General features: G+C 43.4%; 1 long non-coding RNA gene across 2 annotated transcripts in view; it reads right to left on the minus strand.

The window, feature by feature from the left end:
- The window catches only part of LOC123579995, a 297127-nt gene that overhangs the window by 235690 nt on the left and 44502 nt on the right, over positions 1-16935 (minus strand). For both annotated transcript variants that reach the window (XR_006703059.1, XR_006703058.1), the window contains one exon: positions 12158-12267. This is a non-coding gene — a long non-coding RNA (uncharacterized LOC123579995). The remainder of the gene's footprint in view (positions 1-12157; positions 12268-16935) is intronic.

The following is a 16935-nucleotide window of genomic DNA, read 5'->3' on the forward strand; positions in this document are numbered from 1 at the left end:
ATCACACGGTTGTTACAGAGACGTTATGTAGCGCCTGGTAAATGCCGTCATTCATTTTACAGGTCTGTCATTTATTTTGGCAGGTTTCCTGCTATCTGGTTTTCGTTCCAAACCTGTAGTTTTAGAAAATAATTCATCTGACCTGGTTGACTTTTTGGAAACCGTTTCATATGTTTCCCTCCCTTTTCTGTGTCCTCTTCTTAAACCTCTCACTATGTTTCCTGCCCTAACAGCAAAAATCAACGACTGCTTTTCAAATCCTTCAAATTCTCCTTTTTAGGGGAACCTAAATGGGTGTGAGATAGAAAATTCTATTTTTTAATAGTTATGAAAAATTGTTTAAATATTTTTTAAATCGGTAAATAGGCACCATATGTATCTATGGGGTGAGAAGATCAGTCACGTCCAGGTTCTGGTTTACTGTTTATTTCTGACCCCTCTACGCATTGGATTTACAAGACTTGTCTTTCTGAGAGTCAACCTTTATATCCGCATCTGCAGGACCCTACCCCAAATACCGCTCCCTCCCAGGCTTTGATTAGGCCATTCATTATATTCAAGGAGAGCAGGTAAAAAAGACAGGTCACATAAAACCCAGGTTTCCTGGCCATTCAGTGTCTGGAGATTGATTCCCTGGCCCCTTTATGTGCACACAGCACCCAAGAAAAAGCCTATCTGGGAGGTGATGAGCAGAGCAAATGTTCTGGCCACATTGCCTCTGGACCATTCTTCATCCCTGTCCACCCTCCTCTCTCTACTGACTCTAGTGACCCTAATAAGAGTCAGTACTTACTGGGAATTTTCATATGCCTGATACTATTCTAAGCACTTTACATGTATTCCCGCATTTAACGCTTACGACACCCTGAGGAGGTAGTTGCTTATCATTATTATTGTATATTTGCAGAAACCAAGACATACCAGGAATTGGGCTGACTGCTATCAAATTTCAGGAACTTCTTTCAATGGTTCCTTCGGCCGTCTGCGTCATGAGTAGCCAACCCAATGAGAACTGACATTTCAAGACCAGGCTTGAAACAGCAAATTTGAGATGTCTCCTAAATTTGCCCCGTCCATTCATTCACCCACAAAAACTCACTACAACCCTGATTCAAAGCCACTTACTTAAACACAAACCCCCCCCCCCACCAAAAAAAAAGCTTTGGAAAAGTTCTGTCTGACCCCACAGAGATATCTTTGGATATTCAAGCAAAGAGAAGGAAAGTGAGGCAGAATAATCAAGAAGAAGAAAGCCCTCTAGTCTGCTGGCGAAAACACTCACTCCACAAACTGCTTATCAGGTGCTTTTTTTTTAATCAAGAAAATCTTGAGAGATTTCAGCATAAAAATAAAATTCTTTCGTTGGAGGCTATTTTCATATTCCTTTAACACCGAGTAACACCCTCACCTTGTAGCTTTTGATTTCTTTTTTTAACAGATTCTGCCATAAGTCAGTCCACGATGAGTGTTATCATACTACCCTGGATAAGATACTCTGAGCTGAGTTCAGCATCTTGAGGAATAGAGGTATGCCCCGGAGGAATGCTCTGGATGCTATGGTTAATTAACTAATTTACTCAATCAAGTTTAACAGTGGTTTTAACTTTAATGAGACCATTACATTTTAATATGGAAATAACAGCCTTGTATCCTTAACAATCCCCACAGCCCGAAAATCCACCTCCCTCTTCCGTCCACCTCACACACGGATTGATGTGGATTCTTGACCCTGAACGCTCAGTGAGTGTAATACCCAGAACTTGTAATGCACGAGAGCGGGGCCCCTTACAGACCCAGCCCGAGTAGATACCGTTCTGCCTCCTGGTCGCCCCCGATGGACGCTCCGAACGCACCCAGCAGTTGTCAATGGTGAGAGCAAAGCACTGTCACTTTGGTAAGAGCCAAAGCCCTATCATGGGCAGAGTCCTTTCTAGATGAACGTGCAGTGGGGGCTTCTGATACTGAAAACTCATGTGAGTGAGGAAGGAAGGCAAGGCCACGTCAGAAGGTCCGAAAGGAGAGAAACAGAAGGAAGCGCCCACGCAGGCAACCCGGGTTTCAATTTCCTCGGGGGGCCCACCCCTTGGGCTGCCGTCCCCAAACTGGGTTGCATTTCATCAGGCTCCTCTACAGACCAGCAAATCGCTAATATCACAGCCTTCCATGCTCTTCCTGAGAACTTTTATTATTCCAGATACAGTACTTTGGAGATTAACTGCGCAAAGTTTTACAAGACCATGAAGGTAATGAATCATGAACCCTGTAAGGGTAAACCCAACACGCAGAAACCAAGTACAGCTGTCTTATATTTGCTCTGTGTGCATTTTGCTACCCGTAATTTTGTCATCAATTTTCATCTTTTGTTTAAACATATTTGTCTTTTGGACAAGATAGGTCATATTTCATAGGTTTGATGAATTTTCTCCTTGGTCCAGTTTTACAGAATTTGCACTTAATTAATTGCCCAACCTTTAATTCGACAGACTGTTTTTAATGGCTATGTAGTTTCAAAAGCATATACACAGTGGAATTTCGAAAAAGTAATTGTTTTTGTGTCACTTCCAAAGAAAGTCGCAATTATTAAAATGTGTAAAGAATTTGTCAAATGTGCAATGGGCAATAATTAGGAAGATATCAAATAAACCTTTAATGGATATTTTTAATTTGGTGTTCAGCAGGAATATTTAAATAATGCAACAAAATATGTCATTTCTCGCCTCAGGACTATAGAAGCCAAATCCCAGTGTGAAAATGCACCTTTCAATTGCATAGACTGGGTCGTTCTGGAGGTGACACTCATAAAAGATTTTTCTAGGTCTTAGCAGAGCCGTAAAGCAGGACCCCCTCATCCGGCAGACAGCACAGAATCCAAAAATCTGCCTATCAAAAGCATCATCCAAGCCACAGGGCTCTTCTGTGCCTGGTAAAAAGCAGGCAGAAAAAGAGAAGACAAAGGTCAGCCCTTGTCAATTCTTTATAAATGTGATGGTGCTGGGTGTTCGCAGGGAACTGCTATGTTTCCCTAGCAACTTTGTGTGTGTGCAGATGCGTTTAGTACATTTTTTCCCCTTGTTATTTTCAGACCGTCTTCTTGTACTGCGGAGGATTCTGAATGTATTCTCTCGGTTACACGGGCCTTTTTACTAAGGGGATTAGGAGCTGACATCTTGGGGAAGGGAAGTTTGCTGAACTGGGGGCGGTAAAAAGTCATCTGTTCCTTTTGCTTGTTTATTAGGGGCAGGGAAGGGACATGGGGAAATAACGTGCCCCACACTCGGCTCTTGGTTCATTCGCCTGCCACGTTTATTGGGCGCTTATGCATTACCCAGCTCGGTGCTGGGCACACAGCAGGGGTGTGCAAACTTTGTCTGCAAAGCTCCAGACAGGAAATATTTTAGGCTCCGTGGCAGCCAGACCGTCTCTATCACAAGTCCTCACCTCTGCGTCTGTGTGTTGCAGCAGCTGCAGACAATCCATAAATGAATGGGCGTGGCGGGGTGCCAGGAAAGCTTTCCATATGGACACTGAAACCTGAATTTCTCATAAGTTTCACAGGTCACGAAATACTATCCTTTTGATGGTTTTTTTTTCCAGCCATTTAAAAATATATAAAATGTATTCTTAGCTTCTGGGCCACACAAAACAGGCAGCAGGCCGGATACGGCCCGCGGGCCATGGTTTGCTGACCCCGCGTGCAGAACTGGGGGGGGGGGGGTGTGCTCTCACGGGAGTGACAATATGGACACGGGCAGTAGAGAATGCATCAACAAGATGACATCAGGCTCCTGTAAGGGACATGAAGGTATTAAGACCGGAAGATGTACTGAAGAGTGTCTGAGAGGTGGAGGTTGCTTGGGATGGGGCCGGCAGGAAGGCCTCGCTGGGACCTAACCAAGCGCCTCGCTCACCTAGGCATCGCTGAGCAAACCGCTAACTCCCTAAGTCAGCTGCACTTGACGTCTATTAATTCATAGACTCACGCTGCAAAACACAGAAAACAGAAAACAAAGCAACCGACTCACTCGACCCTGTTTTCAAAATTGTAGAAGGTAGGCATATGCTGGCAAGAATAATCAAACCTGTTAACATTACAGATTTCCAGGGGCTGTGCGGAACACTTAATCCCCAGGCACTAGGAGATAGGAGTTTTAAATGTGCAGCACCCTTTTTTGAAGCGGCGGGGAGGGGGGGCGGTTCTCTCACTGGAAATAGTGCCATGACCTCAGGTCAGTTGTCGCCTCTTTTCACTACTCATAGAGTTGAAACCATGGCGCCCTCTCGACTTCCAAAAACTTGAAGTGACTGGGCCCCCTTTATCTACATCTTCTTGAACTACGCAAACCTTCTTTTTCAAGGCTGCTAAAATGTTTTTTCAACAGAGACGAATTATCTTCATGAAAGTTCTCCTGGAGAAAACAGAATCATAAAGGGACTTGGCACTCAATTCATCTTTTGGGGACAGGCCAAAGGTGAACAACGTTTCTCCTCGTTTCCTAATTTGCTGGCTAATTTCAGACACAACGTCAAAGGATTTGATGGTAGTTTCTATGTTACTCGAACTGTTTCACAGTAGACCATCCGACAGTTGTGAGACAGGAAGCTGGTGCCAGGGTGGTTATTAGGAGGTGAATTTTTTTTTTTTTAATGTTTTTTTATTTATTTTTGAGACAGAGAGAGACAGAGCATGAGCAGGGGAGGGACAGAGAGAGAGGGAGTCACAGAATCCGAAGCAGGCTCCGGGCTCTGAGCTGTCAGCACAGAGCCCGACGCAGGGCTCGAACTCACGGACGGCGAGATCATGACCTGAGCCGAAGTCAGACGCTCAACCGACTGAGCCACCCAGGCGCCCCAGGAGGTGAATTTTAACTCCAGCGTTCTCACTTGGAATTGCCTTTTTGGGGTGACAGGGCTTAAAGAGTTATTTGATTGGTTTGGTGGGTTGGTTCCTTGGTTGGTTTTGATTCAGCAACCATCGGTGGTCCTTTTAAAGGGCTTTGCTGTCTCCTACACAGAACTTATATTTCCACTCCTGTGCTCTTTTCTAAAATCAACATTACCTGTGTAAGGGTGTGCATGCACACACACACACACACACACACACACACACACACACACACACAAATACACCTGCAGTACACCTGGAGAATCTCCAGATTCTCTTGAGAATCTATGGCCATGAGACTTTCTAGAACCCACTTGACACTTTCCTCCTTTTCAAAGTATTTCCACTACTGTTAGTGGAAACCATAAGAATTCTTAAGACCTGCACCCTCAGCCTGGCACCTCACTGAAGGTGGGACCTCAGAGAAGTTACTCCATTTTCCTGCTTTAAGATGGATTCACGACCTCCGGTCCCTCCGTCTCACAAAGCTGTTGTTAGAATCAAACAAAATGACCTATGTGAAAACAACAGGAAAACTACAAAATGGTAAAATGTATGTAGGGATTCTCGTTGCTACCCCTATTGTGATATGAGCAACACTTGAGGCTCCCGTTTGAATGAGACCATGTTTGTGTGTATGTGTGTGTGCGTGTGTATGTGTGTAGGTGTTGACCTGTTGCCTTTAACCAAGTTCAAATTCATCCGTAAATCCCCCAAGAATACAGAATTAGGTCTGTCACTTTGTCCCTGTGCTTTATGCAGTACTGTGCCCAGAGGAGCCTCCAAAATGGGTTCCTTAACTGAGACACCACTAACAGCCAAAGAACTTTCTCACTCATGAGTGTTGTGCATCCCTATGCATAACGCTTGCCAGCAGTGAAAGAGGGTGACTCCCCACATTCCTGCTTTGAAATAGGGCTCCCACAAGGATATCACTCCGAACCCAAGTCCCAGAGCTGTTTTGTGAAGTGTGTCGGTGGTCAAACAACAGGAAGTGGCAGCCTTATGGGACCGCTTTTACACAGTCATGGGGTGTGGGGTCAGCCACTGGGTCACAGAACTTCTGCTAAAGGTAAACATCTTCTTTCGCTCTGGGATCTCACAAATCCACTTGAACAACGATGCTGGCTTTCCATTAGCAACTATTTACACCCCTGCCCAACTATCTCTTCAAAGTCACGTTGGAAAACACTCAGGAAGAGTGCCCTATAAACTATGGCTCATCAAGTCCATTCAGTGGACTACCACAGGGATCAGCAAACTCCAACCCAGGGGCCAAATCCAGCCCACTGTCTGTTCCCTACAGCCTGCAAGTTAAGGATGGTGGCTATTTTTTCAGTCGTTTTAAACGGTTTACGTAGATTCAAAAAGTTAAATAAAATGTTTCACGCCCATTAATTTTAGTATTTTTAATACTCACTAATTTTTTGCATTGGCTTCATAGTTTCCGTAGACAATGTTGAATATTTCAGAAAAAAAATAATGCTTTGAAAACATAGAATCTAATTTCCATCCATGTTTCCATGGATTTTTACATTAATTTTTTTTTTCAATTGCAGTATGGTTGACATGCAATGTTACATTAGTTTCAGGTGCGCAACGCATCACAAGGGGAGCCGCCATCTGTCCCCATATGACACCGTTACGATACCATTGGCCCTGGTCCCCATAAGCTACCTCTCTTCCCCCTGACTTGTTCTTGCCGTAAGTGGAAGCCTATGCTTCCCATTTTACTTGACCCATCTTGCCCGTCCCCCCCCCCCCACTCAAGAACAATTGTTGTATTTGTCAATGGTTGAAAAAAATCAAAAGAAGAGTCCTATTTCGTGACGCACACAAGAAAAACACATGAAATTCAAATTTCAGTGCCCATAAGCAAAGTCTTTTGGGGGACACAGTCATGCTCATCTGATTGTGCGGTCTATGATCCCTTCACTCTACAGTGGCAGAGTTGGGTAGTTGGGAGTTAGTCCTCAAAGCCAAAAATACTTACTATCCGGCCTTTTACAGGAAAAAGTTTGCCAACTTCTGGTCTAGAGCACTACTTTTTAAAAATGACAGAGAGGGGCGCCTGGGTGGCGCAGTCGGTTAAGCGTCCGACTTCAGCCAGGTCACGATCTCGCGGTCCGTGAGTTCGAGCCCCGCGTCGGGCTCTGGGCTGATGGCTCAGAGCCTGGAGCCTGTTTCCGATTCTGTGTCTCCCTCTCTCTCTGCCCCTCCCCCGTTCATGCTCTGTCTCTCTCTGTCCCAAAAATAAATAAACGTTGAAAAAAAAAAAAATTTTTAAAAAAAAAAAATGACAGAGAAAGGGGGCACCCGGGTAGCTCAGTCGGTGGGGCGGCCGACTTTGGCCTGGGCCATGATCTCAGGGTTCGTGGGTTTGAGCCCCGCATGAGGCTCTGTGCTGACAGCTCAGAGCCTAGAGCCTGCTTCGGATTCTGTGTCTCCCTCTCTCTCTGCCCCTAGTCTGCTCATTCTCTCTCTCTAAAAAATAAACATTAAAAAAAAATTTTTTAATGACAGAGAAAGGAATTGAAAATACCAGACTGTATCCCATGTGGGAAGGAGAACTAGCATTCTGTGGAACATTCACTTCAACACAACGTACGTATATTATGTGTGTGCACACATGCTGGGTCACGATGATTGTATCCCTCACTATGAATCACAGTCCACAAATTTTTTTTCAATGATTCTGGAAGCAGATTATAACCTGCCTATGTCTTATGCTTACAACTCAAAGAGGTCTTTGGTACTATTACGTAAGGTAGCTAGATGGTGAGCAGGGAAGAGTAGAAAAGCAAGTCTGACTAGCAAATTCATGTAGGGGCACCTGGGTGGCTCAGTTGGTTAAGCAGCCAGCTCTTGATTTCAGCTCCAGTCATGATGTCATGCTTGTGAGATAGAGCCCCACACCAGGCTCTATGCTGAGTGTGGAGCCTGCTTGGGACTCTCTTTCTCCCTCTCTCTTTTCCCCTCCCTCACCCATGCATTCGCATTCTCTCTCTCTCTCTCAAAAATAAATAAAAGTTTAAAAAATTCAGTATTCCACTAGCTACGTCTACACAAAGCATCTCATTTAAGATTCTTTCCCATTAAGGAACAGATGATATTTGCCAAAAAAGCATTATCAGTGATCTATAGAATATTCTCCCATACACTAGGACGGTTTATCAAAGACTACTTACACAGAATCAGTGTTTACTGTTATGGTTTCTTTAAGCTCAGAGAGGGCTCCATTCCTAAAGTAACTTTCCATCCACCCATCGAACACACAGTCATCAAATCAGAAAGACGAGGAGCAGAGAGATGCGGGTAACCTGCGTGAAACCACCCCAGTAATGATTATACTAAGTAATAATTATTGTAATAACTAAAATAATATTTATTCAACACGTGCTGTCAGGGATTGTACCAAGACAATTCAGCCCTCGAAACAACGGTATTATATGGGGTAGTTAGCACCCCCATTCTCCAGATAAAGATACTAAGGCGCAGGGAGTTATTCGGCCGCCCAGGAATAACTCGCTAAGGCCGCCCAGGAAGTAAGAAAGTGACATGGAATTTGAATTCTGGCAACAGGATCCTCAAACCTGCCCTGTTGACCATTTCATTATATTTTCGTGCCACTCTTACATCCCATCAATTCATGTCTGCTGGAAAAAAAGGAACCAGTTGAGCGACAGAGCCACAGAATGTACATTTTATTATGGACATTGTTGTATAGAGATAATGCTACAACAATCAAAATAATAAACACCACCGCTGATATTGCCGGGAATGCGACCGTACTGGTGCTGAACTATCCCCAAATTTGAATTAGAGAGGCAGAACTCAAATTATCCCTTTTGCCTGGTACGTAGCCCGAACGACATATTTTTCTGAGAAACATTTTGTGCTTCCTAGCCTCCTCATGCCCACATGCTGCCAGGTGAGAGCTATAGCCTTGCTAACGTGATCCATCAGAAAAATCAAGGGGGAAAATAGTCATGATCTGATATACTGGGCACTCTTAAATTACAGCACAGCCACCCCCCCGTATAGCGCAGGGGAAGACAGAAATGCGGTGACTAAGCACGTGGCAGGCTGTCACGAATGTGAACTGGGGAGCGGGGCGGGTCACTGAATCATGTCCTAGCACCTCCGCACATCCATCGAGACACAAGGTAGCCAAGCCGGCTTGCCCGAGATGAAAGTCTGAGTAATCCGGAGGAGGCTGTAATTCTTTATAAAACATACACTAAGTAGTTTTGTTGACGCTTACATGACATTTCCAAGGTGGTTGGGAAACCAGACCATTTGTTACACAGAATCTAGATCAATAGAGTGTGTGGAGGAAGACGAGCAATGCTTAAAAAATAATAATAATGATTTAATTGAACAAGGGTAGAATAATTCCAGGCCTCCAACGTCTCCAATTTTATGTTTTAAATTCAAGATCGAAAAGAATGGAAAAAAAATCACAGCAATATGGCCCGGCACCCAGAGCCCAATTCTCTCCTTCGATACCATTTAAAGAAGAAAAGAAGGTATTTTCATCCCATTAGACAAATATATATATAAAATACAGAAATGGTCAACTGCTTTTATCCCTGCTCTTTTCTTTTCTCTTTCTTTTCTTTTTCTTTTTTTTTTTTTTTTTTTAGGGGCTGTCGTCAGCGTCACTCTGACAGAAGCCTGAAAAATTAACACATCACTAGGACTTACCATGTAAGATTTAACTTTTGATAAACAACAAAGTGGGTTACTGCTGTGCTAGCTATTTTTAATCCACCTTGTGAGTGTGCTTTTTTTATTGCTTTATACAGCATATCTGATTCCCTCTAAAGCACCAACTAAAAAATCTATCCAGCTGTCATTTGCTGCCCGGTAACATCTATCATCACACAGCCTGGCAGGTCTAGTCTATGAGGCAGAGGGGAGAGGAGACAGGAGGCAGAGTCAAGGACTGTCACATGGGATGGGAAAAAAAACTTGTCACAATTATTTATGGCTCTTGCTGGGGCACATCATAGGACACATAAGCCTGTTTCAGTTTCAAGCACCCCTGCACGGCTGTTCCCTTGTCGAAGTTGGACGCAGGCAGGTCTGCTTTACACATACAATTTCCTGAACAATGCCAAGCACTTGGGAAGTGACAGTGACAAATACTGGGGTTGGTGGCTGTAGCTCTGCGGGCTGCTATGAGCACGCGGGTGTCAGTAATCAGGAGAAGTACCACGTGAAGGCCCAGGGCCTCCACTCCCCTAGTCCGCTCTTCCTGGTGAAAGACTTCCTTCCTCCTCATTGCTTTTAACTGCTGGGCACACGTGTTTAGACAAACAGGAAACGGTGCGTTGCAGCCGTATTTTATTATTCGAGGCCGTATTCATCCGAGGCCTTCCATATTCACCTGGTCCTTCCCTGACCCATCCCCACACACCCAGAGGGAGAAACCAATCCCAGGGGTTCATCCCAGACGGTTTCACGTCCGCTAAATACCCAGGCTCCTGAGCAGTTGGTTCAATTAAGGTTCTGCCTCCGGATGTTTTCTCAACAGCAAAGGCTGGATCCGATGGTAATTTTGTCCGGTTCTGTCACCTAAGTCCTGCTGTAAGACCTTTTGGTCTTTGTAGCCTCATTCGGGTCTACCCTTTGGCCCTCTGGAGGGACTCAAAGGCGACTCCATCAACATTCTCTCTACCCAACAGACCCTGGCAAACCTAAGAGCTGAGCTTGCAACGTTTAAGATAATTAAACATAAAATGGGGGTCCGGTCCAATGAGTGACTCTTGCACACTTTATGACTCCAGCACGGCCCGACATTAACCTAGGTGCCCACACAGAGCCCTCGGGCACCTTGGCATCGCCTGCCCGGCCCCTGCTGATGAAAAATGGCAAAGACCCTAATTAAAGATAATAGGGGCAGAATGGCCCTGGCAGCCAAATCAGAAATTAATAGGGGAAGAAGAAAACCTGTGAATAGAAGTATCCAGGAACAGTGGAATTGGTCCAAGTATCTGTTCAGAAATTGCTAAACCCAGGTCACCGGAGAACTTCTCTCTTACGTTCCCTCTCTTACGCCCAGCCCTTCCCACACTCCCATTACCCATTCAGCCTCTGATGATAGTTCAGTTGGCAACAACTGTTTCCCTTCCTTTGAGGTCGTTTTCCCTTGGTGCTTTCATGAGCAATACCAAGGTGACCTTCACCCACCGCCCACACCCCTACAACCTTCTCACATTCCCAAATAGGAGGAGGACAACCTCTCCCCTCCCCAGGCAGGAGATACATGGTATTTGCACCCTCTCACTCCCACCACTGCCCCTCCATCTAATTAGCAACTTAGCGGTCACAGGTAGGCTTGGTATCTATGAGACCACACCCCCCAGCATAGACTCACTACACTGGCATTCCTCACAGTCTCCCCGCAAGAAGGTTCCCACAACCAGCTCAACTCACGGGGCAATACCTATCATTAGGATGCAGACTTCACTCAAACAAGTACAACTTCTATCCCTGGCATTTTTAGAGGGGAAAACAAAATATGTATTCAATCGATATTTTTTGAGTAATGATGGGCCAGGTGTGGGGATAGAGCAGGGAACACGAACAACATAATTTCTGTTTTCATGCAGGTTTTTCCATGATGCCCCTCTCGTTTACAGAAGTGAGCGGTGCATGGCAAAGCAAATACAGGGTATAACAGAAAACACACTTCACACAGAGACCTGCCCCGGTCTGCAGGATAAGGGGTCCCTCTTGGGAAATGGCGACGAAATAGATCTTTGAGGATGCATGGGTGGTATCCGGGGTGGCGACTTGAATGAGTTACTTAGTGTCTCCACTGGGAAGATGAAAGGAACTCAGGTAGGTAAGGAAGCACCACCTAACCTATGAAAGGGTCAGGTTGTTGCCAAAAGGAGAAAGGGGACAGATACCCTAAATGTCACCAGAGGGGCAGATCAAAGGCTGTGGAGTCAGACAGTTCAAGTCCTGACTCTGTCACTCACTCCCAGTGGGTGCTGGGCCACGATTGAACCTTTGTCCATTTCCATTGCTTTGCCATTAAAATTGAGATAATAGCACCTGATTAATCAACCAGGATGACACATGTCAACCCTCTGACCCCCTTACAACTCTCCCTGGCAGATATGCAAAAGCGCTCGGTGAATCCAAGTTTGCTTTTCATCGTTACAAAGAAGAACGGAAGGCGGGGCAGGGGGAAACAATGTGTAATTAAGAATCATCCACAGAGAACCATCCAGAATTGCAACATAAAATGGATAAGCGTACCTTGTTATTTAAGCAGCACCGACGGCTCAGTAAACAGTCCCACATTCTTGATCTCATTCAGTCCAGCAGCAACCTCCTTAAGCGAGAAAGATGGGCGCTTCCATTTTCATCTAATAAATGACAAACCATGAATCAAAAAGTGACCTATCCAAGATCTTCCAAATGCTGGAAACAGGTCTGGTTCTGGCCTGCTCTCCAACCGTGAAGTCAAGGCACCGTGGACCGCAGGCTTCGCAGACCCTTCTTTGGATAGGGATCGGACTGCTTAATCTATAGCCAGGGACAGCAAACTGTGGCTCAAGGGCCAAATCCTTTTGTTGTAAATAACATTTAATTGGAACACAGCCATGCCCATAAATTTACATATTATCTATGGCTGCTTTTACTTACAATGGCAGAGTTGAGTAGCCATAACAGAGATCAACCAGATGGACAGCAAAACTGAAAATGTTTATTATCTGGGTCCTTTACAGAAGCATCTTGCCAAGGCTGATCTACACCACGTGTAATATGACAATTCCAGAGGATGTGTTGCCAAAATCAGGGTGGAAATGTGCTCGCTTCGGCAGCACATATACAAAATCAGGGTAGAATTGGGTACTTAATATGAATTACCAGTGTAACAATTCATCAAAACAAGTTTATTACCAAAGGCAAGGTTTTCTGATAGTTTTAAATGGCTATACTATCGAGGGACGCCTTGGTGGCTCAGTCAGTTAAGCATCCTACTTTGGCCCAGGCCATGATCTCGCGGTTTGTGAGTTCGAGCTCCGCGTCGGGCTCTGTGCTGACAGCTCGGAGCCCGGAACCTGCTTCGGATTCTGTGTCTCCCTCTCTCTCTGCCCCTCCCCCACTGGTGCTCTGTCTCTTTCTCTCAAAAATAAACATTTAAAAAATTTTAAATGTCCCTACTATTTAAAAGGGACTTACAACTGAGTTTTGTGGTATTAAAAGTTATTACTAATTTGTGGTTACATTTTTTTACAATTTTACTCTATAAAGATACATACATATATTGAATAATTTACAATGAAAATAGACAACGCCTGGGATTTGCTTTAAAATACACCAGGAAGGGGCGTATGGGTAGCTCAGTCGGTTAAGCCTCCAACTTTGGCTCAGGTCACGACCTCATGGTTCGTGAGTTTGAGCCCCACGTGGGGCTCTGTACTGACAGCTCAGAGCCTGGAGCCTGCTTCAGATTCTGTCTCTCTCACTCTCTCTCTCTCTCTCTCCCAAGATAAATAAAAAACACATTAAAAATTTTTTTAAATACACCAGGTAAAAAAGGCAGATGGGGCTGGGGATTAGTGAGCTGAAGATGGAATAAAGGTGGAAAAATGTAACGGTTGGAGCTGATTGACGAGGGACAAAAGGGGATCATTCTACTTTTCTCCTTACTTAATATGTGTTTGATAATTTCCATAATAAAAAGTTAATATTTAAACAGGGAATTTCAAAAGGCCAGATTAACCCTTTTTAAAAAAAATCTCATCTGACTGTAACAATGCATATTTTTATTATTGCAGAATAATGTTTATTATCTGCAGATATGGCCCAAATAATCAGCCATGTGATTTGCTTTCTCAGCAAAAGGAGACCCAGTGAACATTCTACAAAGAGCCCATTGTTCGTCCTTCATCTGTGATGTTCTTCCCTCCCAGCTTCTAACCTGCTCTCTGCTCTTACATTTGTACATTTTTCAACATGATATTAAATATTTAAAGAGTCATTTAGGGAACTAAAGTTCACTGTGGTTTGATGTCTTGTAACCACAAAATAACGTTGTTCTACGTGATCTTTTGCGTCAACAGAGACCAAAGTACTTTTGTCTACATGTGGAAGGTGTAACCCTATCTAAGTCACACGGTTCAGGTGAGAGTACATTGGGCTTATGAGCCATTGAACAGAGTGAAATTAAAGTCGGAGCTGCAATTTTCTGTACATTAAGTATTAGATTCTGTACACTTACATCAATTTTGTTGACTGATGGAAAGAATATTGTCTTACGCTTGAGATTTTCCCCCTTTTTGTCAGTGTGGGAAACCCTACAATAATAAGCATTAGCCTAAGGAAACTGAATATGGTTAAAATCTTCAAATCATCGTCATTTATCATCATCTTTATCATCATCTTCTTCTTCATCATCTTCACCATCACCTCCTGTATCATTCACATGGGATTAGCAATTTGCCAATCACACATGATTTCTTTTATTCCTCACCACTCCTTGAGATAAACTGGCGTTGCATCATATGTGAATTCAACCATGTTAATAGGGAGAAAAAAGCAAAAAATACAAATAGCAATCTAATAGCATATCTGACATACTATAAAATTATATTTTGCATGTGTGCTGTCTCTTTTATAGTGTACTTTATTTTATGCATTGCTATACATTTACAAACACCTAACCTATACTGTATAATTGTATACATAAAACCAACAGTACTCTATTTAATAGGTGATAGGAGAGTTCTCAAATAATAACATTAACTATATCCAATTTATAGCTTCTGAGTTAATTTAAAATCTGAACTCTGGGTAAGCTGTGACTTCACTGTTTTATTACACCTATTGTATAGATACAGAAAATGGAGTTTCAACAGCTAAGTATCTAGCACAAAAAGAGACACTCAGATCAATGGAACAGAATAGAGAACCCAGAAATGGACCCACAAACATATGGCCAACTCATCTGTGACAAAGCAGGAAAGAGCATCCAATGGAATAAAGACAGTCTCTTCAGCAAATGGTGCTGGGAAAACTGGACAGCGACATGCAGAAGAATGAACCTGGACCCCATTCTTACCCCAGACACAAAAATAAACTCAAAATGGTTGAAAGATCTAAACATACGACAAGAAGCCATCAAAATCCTCGAGGAGAAAACAGGCAAAAACCTCTTTGACCTCAGCCACAGCAACTTCTTACTCAACATATCTCTGGAGGCAAGGGAAACAAAAGCAAAAATGAACTTTTGGGACCTCATCAAAATAAAAAGCTTCTGCACAGCGAAGGAAACAATCGGCAAAACTAAAAGGCATCCGACAGAATGGGAGAAGATACTTGCAAATGACGTATCAGATAAAGGGTGAGTACCCAAAATCTATAAAGAACTTCTCAAACTCAACACCCGAAAAACAAACAATCCAGTGAAGAAATGGGCAAAAGACATGAATAGACATCTCTCCAAAGAAGACATCCAGATGGCCAACCGACACGTGAAAAACTGCTCCACATCACTCATCGTCGGGGAAAGACAAATCAAAACCACAATGAGATACCACCTCCCACCTGTCAGAAGGGCTCACATTAACAACTCAGGCAACAACAGATGTTGGCGAGGATGCGGAGAAAGAGGATCTCTTTTGCACTGCTGGTGGGAATGCAAACTGGTGCAGCCACTCTGGAAAACAATATGGAGGTTCCTCAAAAAATTAAAAATAGAACTACCCTATGATTCAGGAATTGCACTACTAGGCATTTATCCAAGGGATACAGGAGTGCTGTTTTGAAGGGGCACATGCACCCCCATGTTTATAGCAGCGCTATCGACAATAGCCAAAGTATGGAAAGAGCCCAAACGTCCATCGATGGATGAATGGATAAAGAAGATTTGGTATATATATATATACACGTATATATACATATATATATATATATATATATATATATATATATATATACGTGTATGTATATATATATATATATATATATGTATATATACGTGTATATACACATATATATACATATATATATATATGATGGAGTATTACTCGGCAATCAAAAAGAATGAAATCTCGCCATTTGCAACTATGTGGATGGAACTAGAGGGTATTCTGCTAAGCGAAATTAGTCAGTCAGAGAAAGACAAATATTATAGGACTTCACTCATATGACGAATTTAAGATACAAAACAGATGAACATAAGGGAAGGAAAGCAGAAATAATCTAAAAACAGGGAGGGGGACAAAACAGAAGAGACTCATAAATATGGAGAACAAACAGGGTTGCTGGAGGGGTTGTGGGGGGGGGATGGGCTAAATGGTTCAGGGGCATTAAGGAATCTACTCGTGAAATCATTGTTGCACCATATGCTAACTAACTTGGATGTAAATTAAATAATAAATTAAAAAATGATAAATGAAATGTAAAATAAATAAATAAATAAATTTAAAATAAACAAACAGCTAAGTAGCTCCTGTGAACATTTAGACATAATAATGGACAGATTGTGAAGTGGTCCTAAATCTGTCTGAGAACAAACCTATGCTGGCAATCACTACACTCTCTTCTGAGAGTAGTTCACGCTGATAAAGTACAGAGAGAGAGAGAGAGAGAGAGAGAAGCTAGGACTTTAACACCCTGTGTTTTGTTTGGTTTCAGTTAGCAAACAATAAGATAGGGATGAGGGTAGGAGCAAAATCAGACAAACTAAAATAGGAAGAGTAGCATTTCATGGGTGAAACATCTCAATTTGCTTTTCCACACTGTGTTGGCAGAAAGGAGTTCAGTGATGAGGCGGTCCTTCTAAAGGAGTTCTGAACCTCTAATCAGTAGCAAAGCAGAACTGATTAAGACAACAGTTGAGGGGCGCCTGGGTGGCTCAGTCGGTTAAGCATCTGACTTCGGCTCAGGTCACGATCTCGCGGTCCGTGAGTTCGAGCCCCGCGTCGGGCTCTGGGCTGATGGCTCAGAGCCTGGAGCCTGTTTCCGATTCTGTGTCTCCCTCTCTCTCTGACCCTCCCCCGTTCATGCTCTGTCTCTCTCTGTCT

Source organism: Leopardus geoffroyi, chromosome A3 (assembly GCF_018350155.1).
Source record: "Leopardus geoffroyi isolate Oge1 chromosome A3, O.geoffroyi_Oge1_pat1.0, whole genome shotgun sequence".
In the NCBI taxonomy this organism is placed as follows: domain Eukaryota; kingdom Metazoa; phylum Chordata; class Mammalia; order Carnivora; family Felidae; genus Leopardus; species Leopardus geoffroyi.